We start from the raw sequence: 7,942 nt of genomic DNA, 5'->3' as shown, positions 1-7,942 counted from the left end.
TAGACCTGAAGGAGGATGGAAATAGAAAAAGGGGGGGTTGGGGTGGGGTGGGGGGAAGTACTCAGACCTTATGTACTTAAGCTAAAGAAGTACCAGAGTGTAGAAGTACTCTGTAACAAGTAAAATCCTGCATTCAAAATGTTACTCAAGTAAAAGTACAAAGGTATTAGCACCAAACAGAAGTAAAAGTTACTAAATAAATGTAGTGGAGTGAAAAGTACACGATTGACCTCTGAACTGTCGTGGAGTAGAAGAACAAAGTAGCATCAAATTGAAATAGTAGACAGTCAGACTGATAATAAACAAAGTGTGAGAGTAGAAGAAACCCTGCACATGTGCACACTACATTGCAGAGCAGGGCATTAAAGCAGCTTGTCAGTCAAGAGACCCCCGACATGCATGGAGCAGGTGAGCCCAGTTTAAGAGACACACACACCGACGAGTCAATTACAGGCTACGAGGTAGAGTATTACGACCGCCCGGACACTAAACCCATGGCTTAACCTCCTCACACCGCTCAACGAGAGGAAGAGGAGGAGGGGGAGGATGATGTTCAGGCTGGGCATCGTCACCAGTCAAATATGCACACATTATTATTTAAAATAAAGTACACACTTAGCATTAGCTTACCTGCCAGTAGTAGATTAATCAAAATGATCAAACCCGAAAAAAGGTGCGTTCAATGGTAGCACTGGAAATAGTACGAAACAAACAGAAAAGCATTCCTAGAACAAAAAGAATACAAATTGAAGAAGAGCAAACATCATTAAATATATTCTGCTAGATATCAGTAACATGCACAGTAATAAAAACACACTGAGAAATATAATGAAAATAAATCCTATTCTTCCTCTGTTTCCGAAAAAGGCCAATTCTCACTGCTCAATGACATTACCACTGGACCCAAACTGGGGTTTTGCAGACTCATCCAATATCAATGTTTTGTTTGGCGAGAGGCTCGTCTGAGATATTATGAAGCAGCAGCATGGAGCAGAGAGGAAGTGAGAGGAAGTGTCATCAGAGGGACCCTAACAGCTGCTTCAGTCTGTAGGCCTGCTTGTGCCGAGTGTACGGACACTGATATTAGTTTGAGATATTTTAAAAGGTTTTCCATACATATGTATATCGCATCACAATTCGTCCAAAAATAAGACTTCAACCCCTCCTGGCTCCAAACCATCACTCCACTGAATGCAGTAACTACAAATGTCTCTCTCTCTCTCTCCCCATTTACATCTGCTCACGAATATCTGACCTCCACTGCAAATCAACTTGCAAATGAAAACATAAACGCTGCCTTCTCTGGCCTCCATGTTTGCTCTCCTCCTGCAGCGTGTGTGTGACCGGTTCAGTGCAATATGAGCCCTGAAGCCAGCAGAGTGAACGCATAAATCTAAAGTCAGAGAGCATTAGAAACTGGAACAGGACCAACAAAACACACCGAATAAAAGTTTGTATAAAGAATGAAGCCATATAGAACTACGTAACGTACAACACACTTCTCCTACTGTCAATTCTGCTTAACTGATTCACACATCTCCTGGTACTGTATGAACACACACACACACACACACACACACACACACACACACACACACACACACACACACACACACACACACACACACACACACACACACACACACACACACACACACACACACACACACACACACACACACACACACACACACACACACACACACACACACACACACACACACACACACACACACATATATATAAGAGGACTTCTATAGGGCTGTTGCTCACTTTGCTCCACTCAAGAGGAGGAATAGGATGTGACCTGGACACCCACAGGCCTTCACCCCCCCCCCCCCCCCAAGCGTTCTCCATACATGTGTGTGTGTCACCTCTATGTGTAGGACTGCCCACACACAATCTGGTGCAAACAACGGGGACTCTATTCTGCTTTAAGGCATTATAAAATGCTCTGTGCATGCACATATGTGTGTGTCCTTGCTAGGAATGAAGGAAAACACACAGGGAATCCCGGCTAACCCCCCCCCCCCCCCCCCCCCGCCCGTCTGTCCTTCTCCTGTGAAGTGGGGTGGGCTGAGATAAGGCGCGTTATAAAAACACTCTCTAGTCAGAACGGCAGGTCAAATATCTCTGGTGTTTACAGGGGAAATCCATGATGTGAGCGGGTACAAGGAGAACAAGGCTGTGTGTGTGTGTGTGTGTGTGTGTGTGTGTGTGTGTGTGTGTGGAGTTTATTTACTGAACTCATTTGTATCTATGTTTGTTGAGGAAAGATTGTGTATCACTCAAGGCGACGGTACACTGAGTGCGAGGCCTTGCCAGGGAATGTGCATATAAATCAGGGAGGTCAAAGAAGTGCATTAGGGGTAATAATTTGTAGCACCAAGTCAGGAGCCTTGGTGCTACAAATTATTTCTTTGCTTGTTAATCTTATCTGTAGAGTTTTTAGCTTTTAAAAGAGATTGGCAGGCTGTGTGTGTGTGTGTGTGTGTGTGTGTGTGTGTGTGTGTGTATGTGTGTGTGTGTGTGTGTGTGTCTCATTTCCTCCCTATCACAGAGCTTATCTATGGACTGCTAGGAATTGGGGGAGAGGAGTGAGAGAATGGAAAGAGGAGACGGAGGAGTGTGTCGGAGAGAAACAGAGAGACGGAGAGATGGAAAGTCAAGCTGCGGAGTGAGAAGGGCAGGCAGTTGGTAACTTGTTTTTGTGAGGAAGTGTGTAGTGTCTGCAAAGGAGGCATAATGAAGGGGAAAGCACAAAGAAATGACTTTTTGAAAGTCCCCATTATGCTTTTCTCTTTGCATCACATGACACGACTCTGCAAAGGCAGCTCTAAACTGTCTGGGAAAAGGGCAAATCGTGTTTTCGCTCATCCAAGGGAAACTCTTTCCTGCAATAAGAAGAGTCTTGCATCAAAATGAAAGACTTGTCCCTCTGTTTTGCTGCTTATTTCCCTCAGGCGGCAGCTCTGTAGTGAAAGCAATGAGCTGGAGGTGATGCCCAGACTGGTCACACACTTGTGGGGAGGAAGGTGATAAGAGGAGGAAGCAAGTTTGTCTTCACTGCAGCGAGCTTCTCAATTAGCCACTAATTGCCTCGCCTTAACGAGCAGGACATTTCTTAGCTCTAATGAAGCTAGTGGCAGGCGAGTGTGTGTGTGTGTGTGTGTGTGTGTGTGTGTGTGTGTGTGTGTGTGTGTGTGTGTGTGTGTGTGTGTGTGTGTGTGTGTGTGTGTAGCTCCCAGCTACGGTGCGAGGTGTGCGTGTTTTGAAAGATAGAAAGCCCAGAGACAGAGCGGAGATCTAATGGAGTCGGGTCCGCAGCTCATTTTCAGCGGGCTGCTTGGCATTCTGTGGAAGGAATGCGTGGATGGGTTACACTGCTGGCTGCGACAGAGACTTTCCAATGAGGCTCCACTTTGTCTTCACCCTTATCTAATCCACGTCGGAATGACCATCTCTGCAAAATGAAAATGAGGCCGGAAATCAAATGACCTGCCTGTTTGTTGCAGCTGCAAGGACGCATGGATGTGATTTGAGAAATGAAACTCCACTTGGAACAAAAAATAGAGGCCATTGCATGAAATTGGGATTTGCATTTGGTGGAGGAATGTTTCCGCTCAACATATGTTTTCCATAAAAAACATTGTGCAGCATTTATTGCAAAAATGATTGGTAGTGTCTCTCTCTTATTATTCACTAAAGATGCTATCAAGTTACATTGTGGGATAATAATCGAGACTATAAATCTCTTGTTAATTTCAAACAGCCCCGACTTTATAGAAGTTAAATCTATTCATAATAACACTGGAGTATCACATTTTGGGAGATATGCTTATCTGCTTCTTTGCAGAGAGGAGCTAGAGAAGGTTAGCCTAAAACAAGATGATATAAGTTAATAAAAGAGCTTTACAGGTGCTTATAGACTGATATTGAACCCTTTAAACAGAGCCAGGCTAGCTGTTCCCTACTGATGCCAGTCTTTGTGCTAAGCTAAGCTTAACTGTCTAGTTTCAGTGCTTTCTTACAACTAAATAGTTTTAAGATGTTGAACTGGTCCTTTAAGGACCAAACGTCACCTTGTTAACAACCTCGGCCCAAACAGTGTGAGGTCAAAAACTACAAAAAAAGGTTAACCTTTGACCCATCAGGACAAACAGAGACCCTACAGCACTGTCATAATGTTAAAGAGGATTCACTGTACTCCAGGTTGTGTGTGTTTTTTTACAGAAGACAGTATATCACTCGCTTTTTTAAGCTCATACGGAAACTAAGCAGTCGCTAACAGGGACACACGACATATTAGCCCAACTTTTCCCTGCAGTTCACAGCAACCCAACACCCCTGACACAAGCTCACCCCCGCACCCCTGGCTGCCAAGCAAAACACCTGGCATCTGTAGGAGAAGGGCGCCAATTTCACAGTCACTGCCAGGCGGTCAGCTGAGCCTCTGACACACACACACACACACACACACACACACACACACACACACACACACACACACACACACACACACACACACACACACACACACACACACACACACACACACACACACACACACACACACACACACACACACACACACACACACACACACACACACACACACACACATTTTTAAATACATATCACATGCTCAACCGCACTGTGTTAACTTGCATGCCGATTTGTGCTGTATGCATGCCAAGTGTTGGACAAAGTGCATACATATAATTTCATATGGTTCCAGTGTCTGCCTCGCAGTGGTGCATTTCCCTGTTGCGTGCTTCCTTTGCTTGGCTGCAGTTTTGTGTGTGTCAGAGGCCAGGCCGGTGCTGAAAGCCTGATGGATGGGGTCCAGGGGTCACGGACTTCAGCTGTTGCCGGCCACAGCACAAACCCAGTGAACCGCACTGCTAGCACTGGGTTAGCATCACCGGCACGGCAGAACTTCTTGAGATGTTTCTCCCCGGGGAATGGGAAAGCTGAGAGGGTCCAGGGAGATATTTAAGGAGAATATTTGGAAAGTTTGGAATGCTGGCAAGAATGTGCAACCTGGTAAATGCAGGGTGATGGAGTGCAAGCATCAGACACATCATCATGTATTTTCAATTGAGTTATATATTGCAACCCAATCCAATTGTTGTCTTTGCTTCATTATAAAAACAAGTTGTTTCAAAAGTCTTTCTCTTAAATTGGACAGGTGATTCCTCCACAGAACTCAGTTGTTGCACGTTTGGTCTATGGTTTATTTCAAGTAACATTTGTTGACTTCTTGCTTCTTTACAGAATATTTTCTTTGTATGCAACCTGGCATGGCGGAGAATTCTTTGATGATGAGAATAGGCACTTGTGTTCATGCTCGTAGCTTGTGAGTATAAATAAGACTTAAGAGGTTACAGATGCAGGAATATAAATGTTGGGTATGGCATACTGAAGGCAGGTTTTTATTTATGCAAGAGCTCACCACGTTCCACTATATGTGACGGGGTAGTAGCGTCTCTGCAGCGAACAAAGGGAGTTTTTATTTGATAAGGATTGTACAGGATGTGATGTTCCAGGGGCTCAGTGACCCTGCCCAAAAATCGAAAAAAGAAATCCAGCTTTTTCCCCCAATAATGGGATACATGAACCTTTCATTGTTGCCACGACGATGTCATCAGCTCTGCAAAGGGCTGCTGTGCCAGGAGCGGCGACCACGGTTGCCATGGCGACAGTATGCTGTGGTGTGTGTGTGGGCAAAGAGAGAGGCAGCCGGGAAGCCATCGCTGCTTTTTAGGGTAAATATGTTGTAAATTAACATCGACTCAGCGAAAAGGAAGAAGACATTAAGTAAAAATGGAGGTCTTAAACACAGCACAAGGTGAAGCCAAGCAAGAATATTGCACAGGATATGAAATTATTTTCAATATCAGCCCGAGTGTGGAAATTCAATTTCACAGCTCGTGAACAATATCAAACAAACATGCTGGCTGAAAGAGCACACTCCAACTTGAGTGATACTGTATCAAAAGGCTACACAGCAGACATAAAAGCCAATGAGGTGGGTGAAGGGCAGGCTAACGGCTAACGGTAATCCATAACTCCACCCAATCTCCATATTCAGCCCGTTTAAACTGCACATTAGCCACCAGCTATTCCCATGGCCTGTCTCAGACCTGGGAGGGGAGGCGGGCCGCTTTCTAATGAACTGTATAATTAAATGAGGGGCTGCGCTCGGCCCGCTCCCACTGCTCTCCATTCCCAGACCATGATGCCTTTAACGAGCGCTGAATTGAAATGAATGGCGGCAGGTGAAGGACAGAAGGACAGCGGGCTAATGCAGTGGAATGTGCCTTTAATGAAGAGGACGAAAGAGGCAGGGGGGGGGGGGTGGGCGGCGGCAACGTGAGCCGAGGTCACTGAGAGCACTCACCCATACTTTCACTACTGTATCCCCCCCCCCTCCATCTCTCTCTGTCTCTCTTTTTGGGAGCTGTGTGGGAGAGATAAGCGATGCTGCGCTCCACTTTGCCCTCCCCAGAGCGCCCCTTTTGATTGACACATGCTAACAAGCTAAGGTGTTCGACAGGGGCGCCGGCAGAATAGGTAATGCTGCGAGAACATAACCGGGGAATTCTCCCACAACCCGCGGTTCATGACAATCGACTGGGGAACAGCCTGTGCTTCTGCGATTTTGTTCTTCTTCTGCGACAAGAATCAGGGCTTATGAAGTGTCAAATGAATTCAAACTCATAACACAAGAAGGAAATAGGTGGGTCTTCAAAAAGAAGAATCGAGGAACTTCGACTAAAGGCGGATGAATAGACAAAAAAGATTCTAAGGAGGGGTGTTGATTTCATGCAAAGGGAGGACAAGTTGCTGATGCCAGGCATGAAAATATGTCTGTCAGCGAATCGAGGGCCGTGACCGCGTCCATCTGAGCGTGTGTGTCATGTGGTTGAACTTTAAAAGTCTCTTCTAAATGACTGTGAACAAAGTGCAGACACTCACAAGACACACACACACTGAGTACACAAGATGTGTGTTAGAGCCAAGCACGGCTGACAGTGATTTCTGTGCTTTTGTTTAATGGACGTTAAACGCAATTAATACTGCGATGTTCTGTCCGTGCTGTTGTTTATCGTCTCTGGCAGCAAACTGACCACAGGCACTCGGAGGAGGCTGTTTACTGCGTAGTTATTCTTTAAAGTACGGCGGACGGGCAGTGAAGGCAGCTTAAGTGCTGTGAGATGTGTTGCCCTCCTCAAGAGAGAACACATCGCTCATGTATATGAAACACTGCCATAGTTATAGATGTAAATAACAGGTGGGCTTTCCCTGTCCTGCAGTGTGTCCTATAGGTTTGTGTCTGCAGCCTCAAATCCCTGTTCCCTCCAGAGGGAGTTTCTCTCCCGCACCAAACCCTAAGGAAAGCAAGTAAGTGGACCATTGGTAAACATTTTTATTTTGGGATCGATTCCTTCTTCCTGTTAGTGTGTTCTTAGTTTAAATAGCGCGTAAATGCAACGTTTTCATCAGCTGCCACTCAAACGTTGCATACTGGAATGTCTTTGAACAGCTTTTTATAGGCATTACCATAATGCCTTTGGTCATCATCAAGCTACGCTACATGTGACTGTTAATGAACTAAATACCCTCTTTTTGAAGTATGGAAATGTGCTTTGTGTCATCACAGGACGGTCAGCAGACAGGGGCTGTGTGTTTTCCTTTTGATTGTTTATCCAGCTTATGTTTGCATTGTAATGCTGTTTTTAATATGAACAGAAGTGGGTTATAATAAGCATTTGTTTATTTGTAACTCAGCTTGAAGGTTACTGTATGGGAAATAGTTCATTGTCCAAAAGCATCTTTATGTTTGAAGTCTATTTCAAATCAGACAGGGGTGGGGGGGGTCAGAGACGAGGTGGATCAGCAGCTCCTTGTTGGCATTGACGCTAATTAAACACTAACT

This window comes from Notothenia rossii (genome assembly GCF_949606895.1).
Source record: "Notothenia rossii genome assembly, chromosome: 3".
NCBI lineage: Eukaryota > Metazoa > Chordata > Actinopteri > Perciformes > Nototheniidae > Notothenia > Notothenia rossii.
The sequence above is the reverse complement of the archived record's forward strand: the minus strand, read 5'-3'. Positions refer to the sequence as shown.